The 19,925-nt window shown below is 43.8% G+C and overlaps 1 protein-coding gene across 9 annotated transcripts in view; it reads left to right on the forward strand.

Annotated features, from left to right (window-relative positions):
• Window positions 1-19,925, forward strand: part of DENND2B (DENN domain containing 2B) — a 178,466-nt gene that overhangs the window by 58,273 nt on the left and 100,268 nt on the right. For 6 of the 9 annotated variants that reach the window (XM_086678036.1, XM_086678035.1, XM_086678038.1 and 3 more), the window contains one exon: window positions 12,402-12,490. The gene's annotated coding sequence lies outside the window, so the exon portion shown is untranslated. Of the gene's footprint in view, window positions 1-12,401; window positions 12,491-12,560; window positions 13,295-16,253; window positions 16,358-19,925 lie in introns of those variants that run through there. The other 3 variants (XM_086678039.1, XM_025927979.2, XM_025927980.2) reach the window with 3 other exon arrangements.

Genomic DNA, 19,925 nt, shown 5'->3' on the forward strand with positions numbered 1-19,925 from the left:
TTTTTTTCCCCTAAACTTAAGTATAAAATAATGTCTTTTGTCCTTTTAAAATTTCATCTTGTTATATTTAACCTATGGTTCCAGTTTGTTGAGGCCTTTATTCTGATTCGCTCTAGTATATAAATTATCCCTCCCATTTAGGTTGTCAGAGGCATTTCAGATAAGCATGTCTTCCCCAAGTCATTGATAAAAAGGGTGACAATGGTAGGATCTAGAACAGATGGTAAGTGGCCAAACTTCTAGGAGTTCCAGAGTGCTTCTTCTTAGTTGATCCATATTGCAGCACCGTTTGGCCCCAGCTGTCCTGACTTCCCAGACCATCCAGCTGCCAGTATATTTCTGTTTTATCCTTAAGATCAAGGGAAGTTTTGGGGCGCCTGGGTGGCGCAGTCGGTTAAGTGTCCGACTTCAGCCAGGTCACGATCTCGTGGTCCGTGAGTTCGAGCCCCGCGTCGGGCTCTGGGCTGATGGCTCAGAGCCTGGAGCCTGTTTCCGATTCTGTGTCTCCCTCTCTCTCTGCCCCTCCCCCATTCATGCTCTGTCTCTCTCTGTCCCAAAAATAAATAAACGTTGAAAAAAAAAAATTTTTTTTTAAAAAAGATCAAGGGAAGTTTTTCTGAAGTCCAGATAAATTGTGCTCCCGGCATTTTTTGATATATGTGTGTGCAAATGTATGTGTTTATTTTTGTGATATATCATATATATCACATACAAATATGTATCATGGAAATATGTGTGCATATTACTTTTTAAACCCCAAGTTGTTATTTATAGACTACTTGATTTCTATCACTGTGTGTTTTACATGTAATGTCTCCTTTATTCTCTACAATAATTTTATATTAACTTTATTCATTGAAAGTAATAATGTGTTTTAGTATGATTTGTGTGTAATCTCTAGTGGCTGGTACTTCCTTCTCTATGTCCTTTCCACTTTTCACTTTTCTTTGTTCTGGAGTTTTGCCTGTGATATTGCTTATTTAATAAATACTTATTGAGTACTTCCTATATGTAAAAAAAACACCGCATTATAGTCTGTTGAAAATTCAAAGACTAATAAGAAATGATCTCTTTGCTCAGAAAAGCTTTTATGTTATTACAGATATGAAGGGATGAACAATAGCTTGGTGGGGGAAGGGGTGAAAGCAGAATAACTCAGAAAAGAGAATCCTGAGTGTGAATGGGATGGTGAAGTTAGTCCATTACCAGGTTCTGAATGGAAAGCTCTAGAAGCCATAGTGGTGGTATGTTCCATGTCAGAACCTTTGTACAAAGATAGAAAGTATCCAATTGACTGACTGTTTTAAAATTTTTTTTTTTTCAACGTTTATTTATTTTTGGGACAGAGAGAGACAGAGCATGAATGGGGGAGGGGCAGAGAGAGAGGGAGACACAGAATCGGAAACAGGCTCCAGGCTCTGAGCCATCAGCCCAGAGCCCGACGCGGGGCTCGAACTCACGGACCGCGAGATCGTGACCTGGCTGAAGTCGGACGCTTAACCGACTGCGCCACCCAGGCGCCCCGTTGACTGACTGTTTTAAATCCTATCCCAGTACTTTGTTGGAGTGTCTTACTGAGTTTGAAAGTAAGGAGAGGCTGGCCTGGCAAGGGGGGCCACTTCTGAAATCTTTCACTTAAAAATATTATTAAAAATATAGACAGTACTTTTTTTTATATGTCCAGTTTAAATGTGAATATTCTTGGGGCACCTGGGTGGCTCAGTCTGTTGAGTCTGACTCTTGGTTTCAGCTCAGAACATGATTTCATGTTTCGTGGGTTTGAGTCCCATGTTGGACTCTACGCTGCTTGGTATTCTCTAGCTCTCCTTCTCTCTCTGCCCCTCCCCCACTTGCATTGCCTCTGTCTCTCTCAAAATAAATAAATACACTTAAAAAAATTAAAAACATAAATGTGAATATTAATGTACCCACAATGCAGCTTAATAAAGAAAACATTACCATTAGTTTTAAAATCTCCTATGTGCCTTTAATAATAATTGTCTTAATGAAAAAAAAAAGTGTTTTTTTAATGTTTATTTTTTTGAGAGAGGGGGGGAACGGGGGAGGGGCAAGAGAGAGGGAGACAGAATCCCAAGCAGGCTCCAGGCTCTGAGGTGTCAGCACAGAGCCCAATGTGGGGCTCAAACCCATGAACTGTGAGATCATGACCTGAGCCGAAGTCAGATGCTTATGGACTGAGCCACCCAGGTGCCCCAATAATTGTTTTAATTTAAGAAAATCAATATGTATGTTAAATTGTAGAAGTAAAATAGTGTAAAGTATTTCAAACTTAGTAAAAAGGAAAAAAAATGTGTTTATTGTTTTGGCATTATTTCCTTTTTCACATGCATGTGTTTTTATTCATGTAGTTACAGCTCTGTTTTGCATAGTTAGCATTGTCTGATGCTGTTAAAGTCCTCACAGTCATCACTTAAAGTTAATTCCCAACTAAGTGATACATGTAACACGTGTAAAAGTAATACATATAGGTTCAAAAGGTACAAAAAGATGTACAGAGAAAAGTGAGTCTTGCCCTGGCTTTCTCTTCTCTTTCCCTGGAGCCAGTTGCTGCTAGCAGCTTGTGGATTGTGGTCGTCTCTTTTAATGCTGCACAATAGTCCAGTGTAGTGTTTCGCAGACTGCAGGTCATCACTAGTGGGTTGGAAAATCATTTAGCGGGGGCTGTACAAGCTCTGTTTGTTTTCTAAATGAAATAGATTACGATAGAAAATAGCAGGGAGCATCTCCCATGGTAAAGATAAGTACTGTTCTGAGAAAACTTTTTGGTTCAGTTTTATACACACACACATGCCCTCTCACATATGCACATACTATGTTATATTTGTAGTTTTTACTCTGGATCCTGGTCAAAGCATACTTGAAATTTACCAATCTAGTGATGATTGACATTGAGGTTGTTCCTAGTTTTTCATTATTATAAATAATACTGGGAATAGGCATTTTTCCCCCTCATACTACAGAATTTTTTTTTTTTAATGTTTATTTATTTTTGAGAGAGAGAGAGACAGAGACAGAGACAGAGCATGAGCTGGGGAAGGGGCAGGGACAGAGAGGAAGACACAGAATCTGAAACAGGCTCCAGGCTCTGAGCTGTCAGCACAGAGCCCAGTGCAGGGCTCAAACTTGGGAACAGTGAGATCATGACCTGAGCCGAAGTTGTACGCCCAACCTACTGAGCCACCCAGGTGCCCCTACAGAATGTTTTTTTTTTTTTTTTTTTTTAGGGTAACTTCCTAGAAGTGAGAATACTGAGCCAAAGGATATGAACATTTTAATTAATGTAGCCGAGTTACTTTCTAAAATCTTTGTCCCATTTACTCTTTAATAAATGCTGTCTGTATTTTATTTAGTATAGGTTATTTTTATTTTAACACATTTTCTATGCATTATAAATGTTTTATATATATATTTATATATATTCATATATATATATATATATATATATATATACACATTTAAATATTGATTTTGAGAGAGAGAGAGCACAAGTAGGGAAGGGGAGAGGGAGAGAGAGAGAGCTGTCATCACAGAGCCGGATGCTGGGCTCGATCTCATGACTGTGAGATTGTGACCTAAGCCAAAATCAAGAGTCAGGTGCCTAACCAACTGAGCCACCCAGGTGCCCCAATGTGTTATATACTTTTTAATTAAATGGGATAATTTGTTACTTTTCTCAAAGTAATATAAAGTGAACACTTCTCTATTATACTAAATATTCTTTTTTTCTTATGTTTATTTATTTTTGAGAGAGAGCACATGAGTTGGGGAATGGCAGAGAGAGGGAGACAGAGAATCCAAAGCAGGTGCCACGCTGTCAACATAAAGCCTGATGTGGGGCTCGAACCCACAAATCATGAGGTCATGACCTGACCCAAAGTTGGATGCTCAACTGACTGAGCCACTGAGGTGCCCCTATAGTAAATATTCCTCTAGAGCCACTACTCTCATTCTGGGGGGAGCTTTTCTTGGATGTGGGATGCAAGGGGTGACTGCTCTTAGTGTTTCTCAAACTGGAGCCATTCTTACCCATTCTTATGATTTGTACCATATATACTTTTATTTACTGATCTTTAAGTTGGCTTTTTTAGAGCTTTTTATTTTTAAATAATTGTAAACTTACAGAAAAGTTGTAGAGACGATACAAGTTCCCTTACCCTTTTATAACTATGGTACAATTATCAACTAATAAGAAGTTAATAGTAGTGTAGTGTAAACTGTAGACTTAATTTGGATTTCATTAGTTTTTCTATTCCAGGATCTAATCCAGGTTCCCACATTACATTTATGTATTGTGTCTTTTTAGTCTCTTCCAGTCTCTGACAGTTCTGCACTCTGTCCTTGTCTTTTATGACCTTGAGACTTTTAAGGAGTGGTAGCCAGATTTTATAGGATGTCCCTCAAGTCAGGTTTGTTTGATGTTTTCTCATTATTAGACTGAGGTTATGAATTTTTGGGAGGAATGCCACAGAAATGAAATGCCCTTCTTACTGCATCATGTCAGGGCTACATGATGTCAGTATGACTTATTAATAGTAATGTTAACTTCGATCACTTGGTAAAGATAATGTCTGCTGGGTTTCTTCATTGTCAAGTTTTTGTATTTCTGCCTTTGTAATTATAAAGATACTGTGAAGCTGTGCAAGTCTGCTATTTCTCTTTAAACTTCTATCCACTAACTTTAGCAAACAAAATTAAAAGCAAACACAAAATATATACAATTGACCTTTATTTAAAAAAATTTTTTTTTCAACGTTTATTTATTTTTGGGACAGAGAGAGACAGAGCATGAACGGGCGAGGGGCAGAGAGAGAGGGAGACACAGAATCGGAAACAGGCTCCAGGCTCTGAGCCATCAGCCCAGAGCCCGACGTGGGGCTCGAACTCACGGACCGTGAGATCGTGACCTGGTTGAAGTCGGACGCTTAACCGACTGCGCCACCCAGGCGCCCCTATACAGTTGACCTTTAAACAACATGGGTTTGAACAGTGAAGGTGCAGATGGTGCACTTATGCTTGGATTTTGTTTTATAAATACAGTGTAGTACTGTAGATGTATTCTCTCTCCCTTATGGTTTTCTTAATAGCATTTTCTTTTCTCTAGCTTGCTTTATTGTAAGAACATAGTATATAATACATATACAAAATAGGTATTAATGATGGTTTATGTTATCAGTAAGGCTTCCAGTGTGCAGTAGGCTATTAGTAGTTAAGTAGTGGGGAAGTCAAAAGTTATATGCAGATTTTTAAGTGCACAGGGGGCCAGCACCCCAACCCCCATGTTGTTCATGGGTTAACTGTACCTTTTTTTTTTTTTTTTTTTTTTTTTAGCATTGGTCTAATCAATGAGATCAGTGAAAATGATAGCTGGTTGTGTTTTTTCTTATGCACATTAAGACAAATACAAAACTATTAAACATTTTTAAAATGTTTGTCCATATACCACTTATAATCATCTGTATACACACCATACCTTGGAAACTCTGGACCACTCTGAGGTGCTAAGCACCAAATGGTTTAGGTTTTGTGCTGATATTGTTGATCCCTTATTAAGGTTGATTAGTTGGTTGGTTTCATTAGTTCATATATTAAAAATGTAATAATTGTGCTTGGGACAGAGTCCTAAACTAGAATTCAGAGTTAAGAATTCAAGTAGTTCTTGCCCTGAAGAATATTATAGGCTAGTAGGAGAATTAAGTTGAATAGCCTTGGTACACTAAAATACAAGGCAGTGAGCACAGCTAACAACTGTTAGTACTTAGGAGTATAGGCGCTGTGGGTAGAGAATCCAGTCCAGGCGGGGAAAATCAGGGGAGACAGCATGGAGGAGATGACACAGTCTGAGCCCACATTTCCTACAGCTTTACCCAGATCTTATTCTGAGGGGCACTTTTTTTTTCAGGCTCCAGGTATTTTCTTGGTTATATCATGGAGAAGCCATTTGAGTCCACAGTCTTCTTATTCCACCATCTCCCTTCCCCCCACTTTGTGCTCTATCTCCCCCATCTTGAAGCTTCAGTCATGACAGGTTAAGATCTTGGTTGAGCTCAGAGTTCTAAGTAAGCATGAGAAGCACATTCTGGAAAGGTAAAATGGTGCTTTTAGAGGGGGGTCTGGTATATTGCCTGTCCAGTCTTTCCTGGCCCCAGACTGTGTTTATGTGGCCCAGTGTTAAAATGCTCAGACTTGGCAAGGGACAGTAGTCAGAGGTCTGTGGATTTGAGAGATTCTAGGAAATTAGCCCGTCTATGAGCATTGTGACAGATACTCCAAGAGACTGGATGAAGCCACTGTGTATCTTGTGATCTGGGGATCTGAATTGTGAGTTTCATACTGAGGGTTGGAAGCTGAATAGAGGTAAACTAAGGCTAGAAGGCTGACAGACCAAAGGAAAGTGTGCTCAACCCAGCATGATGTCTAGTAGCCACTTCACCACAGGGCGGTAGGATCCAGGATAATTACAGGCTGAATCCCATACTCTTTTACTTCAGAGTCTTAGTGTTGGGTGGGAGGGTAGGAGATGGGTGGGAGGCAGGTGGGATTAAGGCAGGAGTAAGGACCCCAGAGAATATCCTGCCATAAAACGGCAGGATTTGAACACAGAATGGCTCTTTCTCTGTTTTCCCGGGAAGGCTGTGCAAGCAGAGTATGTGTAGTAGTGGCCAGCACACTGGAGGTCCCGCTGGATGTACCTCCTGACAGAGGCAGAGGAGGCTGGGGTTGCCATATGGAGGGAGACATTTATTTTGTTGCTTCAAAGGTGCTGGTAGAAGAGACTGCTTGATTTGTAGTAGGCAGATTATCTTTCAAGAGAACTAAGATATTGCCAATTCTTCTGCTTTGTAAAAGCGGCTTTGTCTCAGACTGATGGCCAGGAGTAAGTCCCTGGGAGCCTCAGTCTCCTTCCAGGCACTTCCCAGGCCATTTCCAAATTTCCGCATCTGGTGTTTAGTATCTTTATTCTCTCTCTAGCTTTCCTTAGTCAAGAAGCCTGAATCTTCCATCTTCTCCTCCAGGAAAGCCTGCCCTATTTGGGGGGACAGTCTTCTGTCTGATACCAGGCAGATGACTCCAGAGCCCCAGATCAGGGGCTCTGCTGAAAGAGTTAGATGGAGACTCTAGCCCCTGAAACAAGAAGTCTTCTTGCTGCTCTGGACTCTTCAGAAAGCACTGGGACTAGGTGACTAGGACAGAACAGTTGGACTGGGTGACTGCAAGAGAAAATTCAAGCTGGAAGGACCCTTAGAGAACAGCTAGTTCAAACAGCCCAATTGCCCTCTTGTTATACGCAGGGAAAAGCAGAGGCTTTTCAGTGGGGGCAGGGTTTTGCTCAAGATCTTACCACCCTGGAAACCAAGACCTAGGCTCCAGCCTGCTGACTCCTTCTTTCCCTCTCTGAATTTTTAATTTTTCCCTTCTTAGCCACATTGCCACTCAGAAGTAGAAAAAGAAAACTGGAAAGCCCTAAAGGGCTCTTGTGTAAGTCTGCCTGCTCACATGGCGGCCAGAGCCCAGTATAGAAATGGGCAGGATACGTGCCTGATTTCCCTGTTACTTGGGTAGAACTAGCTGTCTTTGGTGGAGATGCTGCTAGACTCCAGTCTGGTGGGCACTGGGAGGCTTCTGAAGTACACGGCATCTTTTAGGCATTTTGGTATCCAACAACAGCTTACTTTTCTTGAATTCCTTTGATCCCAAAGTAAGGAGTGACTTTAAAAGATTTACTTTGCTCCTGTGTTTTCAGGTTTGGAATTTCAGTTGTTTTTAAAGAGCTAAGAAAATACTATAAACTCTTCTAGGAACTAAATCTAGAATCTAATCATATATATATACATATATATATATGTATATGTATATATATATACACACATATATATATACATATATACACACACATACATATATATACACATATATATACACACACATATACACACACACACACACACACACATATATTCTCTTGGTACAGTGTAAGTCTATACACTCAAATTCCCTCATCTTATGGAGGAGACAGCTTCTGTATTTATTTTTTAAAAAGTCTTTTTCAAGGATCAATCTATTACATGAATAGATTGCCCACTGTGAATGAGATAATAAAATTGGTAGACCTCATGGGGCTCACAACTGTGGGGGATACAGGGGTACAAGTGACAGTGATAAAGTGATATAAATATCATGATGAAGGCATCTTCAAACTGTTGTGGGATTGCAGACTAAGCAAACAGATTATGCCAAGAGATCAGGAAATATTTCTCAGGGGAGGTGATAATGGAGTTGGGCCTTGAAAGCAGTAAGCTTTTGCCTGTCGTAGAGGTGGAGGTAGGGAGGCGGATAAAGGTAACAGCATGAGCACTGGGGAGGGGCTGTAGGAGAGGAAAAACGCAGTGTTCAGGGCATAGGTGGTGTGTGGTTGTTGTGCCAGTAGATGGGTGTGGGCAGCAGGGGAAGCATGGGCAGCAGATGAAGCCAGAAATGATTTCAGATTTTGGTGCTAATGTATCTCATGAGGGGGTTTAGTCACACTGCTGTTACTGTTATTTAGGCTTTCCTTATTTTCCCCTCAAATAGTAGTTATATATATATATATATACATATGTATGTATAAATGTGTATATATATATGTATGAATGTGTATGTATACATATACAAATATTTAGTAATGAAAAAATTTTTTTCAAACCTTTTATACTCCAAATTATAAAACATAAGATGATTTTTTTTTTTTAGGGAAAATGTATTTCTTGCAAGTACAGTGACCTGCACAGTAGACATAAGAGAAAGCGTTTTTGTCCCTGAATGCTGCTGACCTGAGAGAACCTTCTCATGTATGGGAGTTGGGCCATTCCTGCATCCCGCTTGGTTTGGCAATGATACTGGTGGAGGAGTGCCTGTAATGGGTAATGGGAGAGGCTATAAAACCCTGGAGCGCGTCCCTAGAAGAGTGACCTTACGAGGAAATTTCTGGGAAACAAACCACAGGGAGACTTTACAGGAATTTTTGGTTGAGCCCACAGGCAAGGCACATAAGAAAAGGGGATGTAATTATAGTTTGTAAGCCTATGAAAAGAAACAATGAGTGACATGAAATAGCTGTTCTAAGTTTCTTCTTCCTGTAGGACAGGATGAAATGTGTTGTTGTTTTTTTTTTTTTTGCATTCATTCAGCAGACATTAATTGAGTGCCAGCTGGGATCTGGGCCCCATACTAAATGCAGAGAATATGGCGGCAAAAACAGTCAAGGTTCCTGCTCCTAAAGGAACTCATTGGGGAAAACTGACATTATGAAAAGGATGGATATATTTTGGTTAGAGATGATGGTGAGTGCTATGAAGGATAAATCCTCATTTAGATTGGAGGATTGTGGAAGACTTCTCTGAGGAGGTGAGAGTCCCGGTTGAGGCAAGGTAAGAGCCAGTTTGGCACATGGGGAGTGACACAGGCAGAGGGGAACAGCTTGGGGGAAAATCTGGCCCTTGTAGCTGGCACACTCAGGTGGAGGGCAGGAAATGTGCTGAGAGGAGGCTGGAGAAGGATCACAGGGCCTTCTAGGTCCTGGTAAGAATCAAGCTTTCATCTAAAGTGCAGTGGGAAGACACTGAAGTGTGTTAAGGAGGAAATGACATGATCTGATGTAAAAGGGTGATTCAGACAGCTGCATGGAGAATGGAGCTGTGAGGGCAAGAGTGAAAGCTGGGGCAATCGTACATTTTTCAGTCATTAAGGAAGGGGACTAGGGTGGAGGTGGAGGTGCAGAAAAATGGACGGATACATTTTGGAAAAAGAAATGTTTGGAATTGGTAAATGGATTGGATATGGAGAGGGGGAGGTGGGAATATGCAAGGGTATCTCCCAGATTTCTGGCATAGGTATGCATGCATGCCACTCAACAGATCCTAGACCACATGAGGCTGTAAGAGCCCTATCATTTGGGAAAGGTCAAACAGGATTGGTCTGAATCCAGCTGTGCAGGGGCAGCAGGGGGATTCAGCTGTCCTCGTGCTCTGCCTAGTGCAGAGAGCTTATACCTGTCACAGCACCCAAGCAGGGATTCTGATTCTCCCATAATGGGGCCCTTACTGTGTCCCTTCCCCTAGAGGACAAGGCTCTAAAGAACCTCTGTGAACTCCAGCATGCCACTAGGGGGAGCATGGCCTGCATTCTGTTCCTGGTCTGTGGGGCTTTTTGAAGTTTGCATTACTTTAGAGTCTGACTTGTGTCTTCAGCCCTGGTCCTGGCCCCTGGCCCCTCACAGTGCTTAGAAGAATGCCTGACATATGGTAGGTGCTGGATCAATATTTGTTGGTGCTAATACTGTAACTGACTATTAGCTTGTTGTAGAAGTGGATGGGCATCACCTCTTCTTAGTGTGGGTACTTGGAAGTGGAGGATCAGGAGGAGAGCAAAGGGATGCCTGTTGGGAATGGGAAGGGGAGAGGTTCAGTGACTTGATGGTGTTCCACTTGTCATTTCATTCAGTCTTTCTTTGCAGACGTGGGGAACTAGGGCCTTTGAAGGATTCCCGAGCTGGTGTTTGGGTCAGGTCAGGCTTCTGTAGTGGGAAATTGGACCTGACCGTTTTGAAGCTCTGATTGCTTCACTAAAGCAATAGTGCCCACCACTTAGGATTTATTTCCTGTTGGATTTTCTAACACTTTCCCTACCTTAGCTTCTGACATATATTTACTTTTTAAACTCAAGTCAATTAAAATCTTATTTTGATAATTTTGTGATATATCGGAGGTCAATAAAAGTCAAAAGGATTCTATAAAGGATCACTGCATTAAAGATTCCATCAGGACCTCACTGGCAGTGTTTTAGGAAAGCAGCATTGAAAAATCTCTTACTTGGGGCACCTGGGTGGCTCAGTTGGTTAAGCATCTGACTTTGGCTCAGGTCATGATCTTTTTCATGAGTTTGAGCCCCACATCAGGCTCTGTGCTGACAGCTCAGAGCCTGGAGCCTACTTCAGATTCTGTGTCTTCCTCTCTCTCTGCCCCTCCCCCGCTTGTGCTCTGTCTGTCTCTCTCTCTTTCAAAAAAATAAACCAACATTAAATATAAAAAAAAGAAAGAAAAAGAAAAATCTCTTCTTTGAGCCTTGGTGTTCTCCTCTTGGAGAGATAACAGAGGCCCTGGGTTTTGTTTGTCTGTATGTGGTGAAAACAGTAGAGATGAATGAAATTCTTAGCTCAGTGCCCGACTTAAGGAGAATGCTTTTACATAGTCATCTCTTTTATGCCCGTCCATCCCTATCAGTTGCCCATGGGACAGGTTTCATAGGTAGAAACTGGGAGGGTAGGTGACTTGCCCAAGGTCACATGGCTAGTTAATGGTGGAACCAGATACTGCCAAGGTCTTCTGACCCCCTGCTCCACCTGGTTTCCCTGCAGCCTCTCTGCTTACTACACAAAAGAGAGTTGAAAAGCTTCTGTACTCTTTCTAGATCTGTTATTTTCTGGTTCTGTGACCTGGGGCAAGTCATTTGACCTCTCTTTCAGATTTTCATCTCAATCTGTTAAATTAGATTTAATAATCTGTGATAATAGCAGTCCTAACTTTCAGGTCAGTTGTGTTGAACAGACGAGTCAAAATTTCTGAGAGTACTTCGAAAAAGTGTAAGGTGAATTATAGCTACAGGGCAAGACTTTTCCCTCTAATCTGTGTATCATTACCTTCTACAGCTCATAGATGCTATCATACAGTCTTCAGGCCAACAGGATGGTAGTCAGGTCTAATTCACAATGACTCAGAAAGATTCTCTGCCTTCCTCCTTGTGTCTCAATACTGGCTATCAAAAAAGTTGTTAGTTTTTAAGATCAGATGGTAGTGTGCTTTAGTGGAAGGACACTGGACTGAAGGACAATGGACTGGCCTCTACTAGTTCTTTGACGGCCTAACTCACTAGCTGTGTTAACTGTGGGCTGAACATTTGATCTCTCTGAGCCTCAGTTTTCCCATGTATAAAATGGTAATAATATTGCTTAGTGTATTTCAGAAGGTTTGAGGGTCAGACAAAATAGTGCATATAATAGAAGGTCATGGGGCGCCTGTGTGGCTCAGTTGGTTGAGCATCCAACTGAGCTTGATCTCAGCTCGGGTCATGATCCCAGGGTTGCGGGATCACAAAGAAGAAATATACATGGGGGGATTGAATTGAGAGGGCCTGCTGTGTCCTAGGCACTGTGCTGGCTCTTGGACAAAAATGATAGTATCCCTGGCTGTGACAGCAGCTCACAGACATCCAGGGGCTTTAGCTACAGGTCCTGAGCAGGGCAGAGAGATGAGGTTGTGTTTGTATCTTGTTTGTTGCTTCTGCTATGACTCTGGACTTGTCTGGGACTCTTAATGGTCCTGACCTGGTATCTTTCCTCTCTGTTGCAGGAAGATGAGAGACTGCTTGGGTATCAGCAATAGTACCATGGGTCCCTGCACTGGTTAAAGCCATCGCCACAACCTGGGCAGGCAGCAAGGTAAGTGGAGAGGCCAGTCCAGGCGAGCTCCTGGGATCTGAACACATTTCCGCCTCAAGTGCTGCCCGGAAAATCCCAAGTGCACAAACAAGTCAAGGCAATGCATCTGGGTCCTCCTACCCACACTCCAGGACCCAGAGGAAGGGCTTGCTTCCCCTCCCAAGTGCTCCAGCTAGCTCCCTCCCTGCTGGCCAGGCTTCTTCCAAGTTAAAAAAAAAAAAAAATGAGACACTAGAGGGGAGGAAAACAAGTCCACTCACTGTCTTTCCCTTCTCCCATCTTAACTGTTCAAGCAAGTTCCCAGGAGCTGCCCAGAGCTCTTGTTTGACTGGAAGGGAGGTAGGAGGAGTGGAATGTGTGCAAAACCCGAGCTGATCAAAAGACAGTGCTGTTTCATGGAAGCCTCCCAGAACTGAGAGCGGGAGAGAAGGGGGGTGGAGGGGGAGAGAGGAGAGGAGACAGACAGAGAGAGAAAGAGAGAGAGAGAGAGCGAGAGAGAGAGAGCGCGCGAGCGCGAGCGCACAAGCGAGAGCAGGAGAGAGAGAGAGAGCAAGCCAGAGCACAGAGCACGCTGGCTGGCGAGAACAGGGTCTCCATGACAACTGGCCTGGCCGGCTAGAAGTGCTCTGCTCATTTGGCTGGAAGGAGCGCCACGAAAGGTCAGAGGAAGGAGCTGTGGGAAGCTCGCAGCAGGTATCGGAGCTTAAGCGAGTGGATTTTGGGGCCCCGGGCTCCCTTACAGACTGTGGTGTGAGCCAAACTCTGCCGAGAATGGAGTGGGCAGGAAAGCACCGGGACTTTCAGGTAAGGTCAGCTCCGGCTTGGATTGTTTTTTCTCCTTTCCTGGCCATAGTCTTGGGCTGTTTTCTGGGAGGCAGGGATAAGTCTGTACTCTCTGCTCAGGGTTTGGGGCTCAGGAATGATGTCATGCTCCAACAGTTGGATTCTATTAGCTTAAGGAGGAGGGAAACAGCCAATTTTCTTGACTTTGCAAATCTAGCTGATCTCACTCTTGCTGAACCTGAGGTGTTTAGACTTTTCTGTAGAAATCATCATCTTGTATTTAGCACAAAGGCTTAGGATATTTTACAGAAACAGTTTTTTTATATAGAAAAAGCAAGTTATCGTCATTCCAGCATTATGTTTGGAGTTCCTACGTGGAAACTCCAGTGTCTTTTGAGTGGCTTGGTTTGTTCTAGTGAACACTGTCTGTTTTGTCTCTTGGTGTTGCTATGTCTGACCTGTAGTGAAAAAAGAAAAAGCTCCAATTAACTCAGCTAGGAGCTTGTGGTGAGTTCCCAGTCTCTGGAGCAGTTATTAGGACAGAGGGACCGTCTTAGGGATATCTGAGCTAGGGTCACTCTCTTCGTTTCTCCCTCAGGTAACTTGGAAAGAAGCAAGCTGTCCTCCTTTATTAATAAGGCCCATCACAGGCTTTGCTAAAGGAGGCTGGCAGGTGTGTGTGTGTTTTGGGCTGGGGGTGGGGGCTGTGAAGAGGTTTCCTATACAGATATCTCTGAGTGAGCTCTCAGTGGTGGCTGCTGCTAGGTTGCCTATGGAGACATGAGGCACGAGGTTGTGGTTGTGGAGACACAGTACTGAGGTACTGTGATGGATTCTTCAGGTTAATATTTTAACCAAATCTCAGAGCACGCACTGTCCACACTGTGCATTCCTGTTTTGTTTGTCCTATGCTTTGGTGAAATTTGTTCTGCCCCAGAGGAGTGGTGTGTGCTAAGCTCAGTGTGGCCTAGGAGAGGAGATCCTTCCAGAAAGGCACTTTTATAGGTGATGGGGTAGTTAGGTTCTCAGTGATCTTATTTGGAGCATTAATGCAGCAGACACTCCCTGCAGTGGAAACTTATCAGGAGATGTGCTTCCGCTTCAGCCATGTTACATCTCAAACTTACTGCTGGGCCTTAGGGAACATTGTGGATGCCTCTGGTTTCTCTGTGGGTTGAGGGAACAGCTGCTGTCCTGGCTCTTCGGTTTTTCTTCTTGAACTTTTTGAACAGAATGTCTTTTGTATTCTGGCAGACAATGAGGGGGCCTTCTGATTAACTTCGGGTCAGCTTGCCAGTAAAAGCACTGACCATGTCCCCAGTTTGGGCTCCCTGATTGTATATATGTATGCATCAGTATTGTGGCCTGAGGGTCCACAGGGGTGAACTCCGTGGCCCTGGACCTCAGATGGGCCACTGCTATAGTGATGCCTCCTTTTAATACACTCCCGGTGATCCTCAGCTTAGTTGAAACCTCTGTTTTGTTGGAAGCATATGGCATTGCACTGTTGGTTGGGATTTAAATTTGGGGGTGTGAGGAGGAGGCCTCTCTGAGTCAGTGGGCAGTGCAAATCCAGAATCCCACTTTTCTACTCAAGTGGCTGTGGTTGGGGTTCCTCTAACTTTATCACCCCCACACATATGAAGAGGGTGAGCAGGTGGTCATTCTTTTGATGTAGCAGAATGAGTACTGGATTTGAGGTGAGGAGACTTAGGTCCATGGTCAGGTTCTGCTACTTGCCATCAAGGTGGCCATGGGCAAGACCATTAACCTATGTGACCTTTAGATTTATTAGCTCTGAGATGAGAGAGAATGATATAACTACTTTAACAGGTCTGTTGGGAGGAACAAAAATGAGGTAATTTCTGTGAAAGTGGGGCATCTAGGTGGTGCAGTCAGTTAAGTGTCTGCCTCTTGATCTCCACTGAGGTCATGATGTCACAGTTTGTGAGTTTGAGCCCTGCATCAGGCTCTGTGCTGATGGCGTGGAGTTGGCTCGGGATTCTGTCTCTCCTTCTGTCTGCCCCTCCCCAACTTGTACTTTCTCTCTCTCTTTCTCTCAAAATAAATAAGCTTAAAACAATTTCTATGAAAGTAATTTTAAGCAAGTCAAGTCCTGTATAATGTGAGATGTTGTGAATTAAAGCTTGAATGATGGCCCCATTCTCTTCTGGAAAGGCATTTTGCCTCTCTGGTCTAGTTTCCCAATTTATAAAGTGCCCTATTCTTTTGTGCATTTATAAATAAAAATGAGAAAAAAACCTTTAAAAAGTCCTTCGAGATATTAAAGGAAACAAATGATGCTTTCTTTGGGAAATAGAAGAGTGATGTTCACTGCAGGTTTGAGCCTCACAAATGATGCTTCAGAGATGAAGCTTTCTTTGCTTAGGTTACCTGACTCATGTGTTTAGTATAGAAGAGAGGATTCCAAGAGACCCTTCGCTTTTCCAGTGTCCCACGGCTAACTACCTGGCAGTTATGGTATACATTTCAGTAGCTGGAAGAGAGGCTTCTGATTGTCAGGGCTGGTTCCCTCATTCTGCTAGCTGGGTTCTGGGTCTGAAAGACAGGGTTTAACCGGCAGGCAGAGTTATCACTCTGAAAGGCTCCTTGGGGGCTGGGCAGCTCTTTCAGGAACCTGTATGGCTACAGCTTAGAGGGAAACAAGAAAGAAATGAGGAAGTGGGAATTTCAAGGGCAGAGATTCTTGATATGCATTGGGACTATGCCAAGGAACAGAACAGCAGGGGTGGGGAGACTTCAGGAAAGGGCACCCAGATCTGTTCTCAGGGAGTGTGTAGGGCTCATGGCATGCTAGGTGGGAACACAGGGAGAGACCTGGCCCCCCATTTGGCAGCCTCAGCTTTTGTAGCAGGACAGGGCAAGCTTCCATGCCCTGGAGTAGGCTCTGGGAAGAAGCCCCTGGGAAGACCCTGAGGAGACAGATCTGTTATTGTTTTACAACAGAGCCTTTTTTCAGGTGAATCCATCACAGTAGCCTCTCAGGCCCGACAGAGAAGTGGTCCGTAGCTTAGATTGGGGCTGCAGCTGGTCCCCACTCCTGCTCAGTCCAGCTTCCCAGAGGTGAGTCACACGTTGGATGGATCCCTCCATATTCTTTAAGGATTAAAAAGTAACGTTCCTGTTCTCACTCCCTCTCTCCCCTTCCTCTACTACCCTTCCTACATACTCCCTCTGGGCTCCCTCTCTCTAAAATTAGAATAATCAGTTACCCAAGGAAGTTGAAACTTTGAAATGCCTTAGAGGACAGGCCTAGGGCATCCTGAATTCTGCTGGCTCTACCCTGTCCCTGGAATGGAGGGTGTGGGTTTACAGTATGCAGGGGTGCCTCCGACTCCAGATATCTTGGCAACACTGCTGAGTTATAAGTAAGAGAGGCTGTGCTCCGTGTCTACCTAATCTGATTCTAAGAACTACTTTGGGGAGGACCACGGGGAGGAGGTGGAAGGGTCAGAGTCTGGGACTGCCAGAACACCTCCCTGCAGGCAGGTGGGGCTGAGAGACTGAAGAGCATGTCTTCTTGTTGCTTCTCTTTGTCTGTTATGTGTCACTGCCCTGGAGTCTCCTGATTTCCAGTGTTGGGCCCAAGAGAGTTTGCCGAGGCAGCCAAGCGAAGGGAATGTGTATCTGAGCCTAGAGGAGTCCAGGCAGCCGCCCTGCAGAGTGTTGGCTTGGCCTCCCTTCTGAGCCTTTACATTAGCTTGGAAGAAGAGGGTGTTTAGGGTGGACAGGGGTGGGGGAGGGGGAAATCTGCTGGTAGATAATTGAGTTCTTTGAGTTAGAGTAACCATGGAAAGTGGAGAAGGGGCCAGGAGGGCATGAAAGAAAAAAAAAATTACCATCTGGCATAGTCTGCAGAGATTTCTCTATAAAGCCTGAGGGAGAACTTGCATTAGTGAGTGCCTTCTCCTGGGGATGGGGAGGGAGATTCTGAGCATCTATTTTTGGCTTGGGAGGAGGCACTGTGTGCATCTATCTCAGTAGGTGGGTGCAGTAAAATGCTGGGTGCATTTATCTTAGGGGAATATGCTGCATAATATTGCCTGATAGAAAAATCCCCAGTGTCTCTGTTTCCAGCTCTAAGACCTAGAAAACTTGCCTGTGTGTATTTGTGTGTTGAGGGGAGAGGAGGATGTTAAATGAGTTTAGACCTCATTGTAGGATTTCTCCAAAGATCCCTTCTCTTATTATTTCTGGCTCTGATATACTGTTCTTGAAGGGCTATTGAAATGATCACAATATTCTCATCTAAAAACTGCCTATATGTTAGATTGCACTGTATCTATAAAAGGTGAATTATATATGCAGTTAGGGTATGAAGGCTTCTTAATGAAAGCTGACCTGTTTCTAAGTGTTTGTCCTATAAACCACCCATTTCTCAAAGATACAGACTCCTCTTCTGTGTGACTTGTCTCTGAAGGGGTTTGTATATGAGCTAGAGATTGACTAATGAGAAACAGTACAGTGAATGAAGGACTGTTTGACCCTGGGGAAAATGAAATGAACTGGGAGTTAGGGGAGACAAGATCTGAAGCAGTAGGAAAACTAGAAGGAAACAGGAGAAAGGCCCTGGGCAAGGGGACTGGGGAAAGGTAGTTCTGAGGGGAAGCAGGGGAGATAGAAGGTAGTTCTTGGGCTGCTCTAGGAGGCCTTTACAATTTAGCAGAAGGCTGGCCTGTCCCCGGGGGACCCAATGAGACAGCGTTGTGTCCTGGGAGGCCGGCATTGGAGTTGACACCCCTGTTCATTTGCTCTTGGGCTCAGAGGCATCTCTGGTACCCATATGCCCTCTTAGTCTGTTCACCCATTTTGTCAGTGAATACAGAGTGGCTAGGCCAAGGGCTGGGGAGGGTCTAGATAATAGCAAGTGAGGGACTTATCCCATATATATATTATGTTAGATGTTGTATTGTAGTTATTTCCTCCCCAAAGTGAGCCTCTGTGTGTTCGACTAAGAAAGAAGAAACAAAGACCCGCTGAAGTTTGGCGTTTTGCAGGTAGGGTTAATGATCATCTCATGCGTTAGGCTGGGAAGAAGGAGGAATAGCCAACTCTTAGACTCTGATGTGAAGTACTGTTTGAATGATGGACGAAAGCCAACTATAAAGGACTGGAAATATGAGGAGGGAGAGGGTTCTAGGTCTCTGTTGAAGTTTCTCTGAGAGTGTCAGTGAATTGGGTGTGGGAGGATAGGAAAAGGGAAAGGGAAAAATTGGAAAGAAAACTATATAGTCAGCTAGTTTTCAGAACTCTTTAGCCTTGTTAGAGGAAGTGAATTTTGGTGTGCTCACTTACGTCTTGGAACACAGCTCCCTGATGGAGTTCTGACAGCTAAATATCATAGATTGCTTTTAAATGAATCAACCTGCAATGTGTTTGTTCAGCTATCAGTGACTCTTGATGCTCAGTGCGTGTGTGGTGGAATGGACCACTTGCACTTACTGTGAATGTCTCAGTGCAGCAACGTGTGGTAACGAAGAGCTGGTGCCCAAGGGTCTTACACGCCTAGGTTTAGAACCTGCCATTACAGTTACTGGCTGTGTGACCTTGGACAAGTTGTTTAATCTCCCTGAGCCTCCCTTTTCTGTGAGGCATCTGTAAAATGTATAATAGTAGTACTTAGCTTGTTAGCATTGTGCCAAGGAGTGAATGAAATGACACCTGTAAGGCTCTCAGCCAGTGCCTGGCACCTAGTAAAGGTTCGGTGCTTTCCATTATCATTATCAACTTAGTGCAGCATTTTGAAGAGTACAGCGGGCGTCTCTCTCTTTTTTTTTTTCAAAGATTTATTTCGAGAGAGAGAGAGAGTGAGAAGGGGGAGGGGCAGAGGAAGAGGGAGAGAGAGAATCCCAAGCAGCCCCCACGCTGTCAGCACACAGCCTGATGTGGGGTTCAATCTTACAAATCGTGAAATCATGACCTGAGTTGAAACCAAGAAGTTTCGACTGAGCTGCCCAGGTGTCCCTATACTTTGCATTTTATTCACCTTTCTGACACCTGGGGAGAGTCTCCACGGTGGTCCTTCTCACCCCAGCTTCAGAGGCTCTGCTTTACCCTCCTGTAGGATGCCTACCCTTCACTGTCATGGCAGACTAGAACTGCTTCTTGCCAGTTGCTTCCTGGCAGCCTGCCCAGTCAGGGCCCTAGGTCCTCCTTCCCCCAACATTGGCCGCCCTTCACAAGCTGCTGTTGGTCCTTCTACTTCCATGAATCCTACCTGTGTATCCTTTAAGACCCTTTGTAGCCAGCCTACGTGCTTAGTAGTCTGGCTCTTCCTCTTACTATCTGTGGATCTCTGGCGAGTTAACCTTTGTAAACCTTAGTGTCTGCATCTGTAAATTGGGAATAATCTTACTCCTTTCAAAGGTTTGTTGTAAGGGTTAAATGAGTTAATTTTTTTAAATAATTTTTTAAAATGTTTACTTATTTGGAGGGGGAGGGGCGGAGAGAGAGGGAGACACAGAATGTGAAGCAGGCTCTGAGCTGTCAGCATCGAGCCTGATGTGGGACTCGAATCCATGAACCATGAGATCATGACCTGAGCTAAAGTTGGATACTTAACCTTCTGAGCCACCCAGGTGCACCAAATTAGTGAATTTATATAGCGCACTTAGCTTAGTTGCTGGCACAA

Source organism: Puma concolor, chromosome D1 (assembly GCF_028749965.1).
Source record: "Puma concolor isolate L17-30 chromosome D1, mPumCon1.1.hap2, whole genome shotgun sequence".
Classification (NCBI taxonomy): Eukaryota; Metazoa; Chordata; class Mammalia; order Carnivora; family Felidae; genus Puma; species Puma concolor.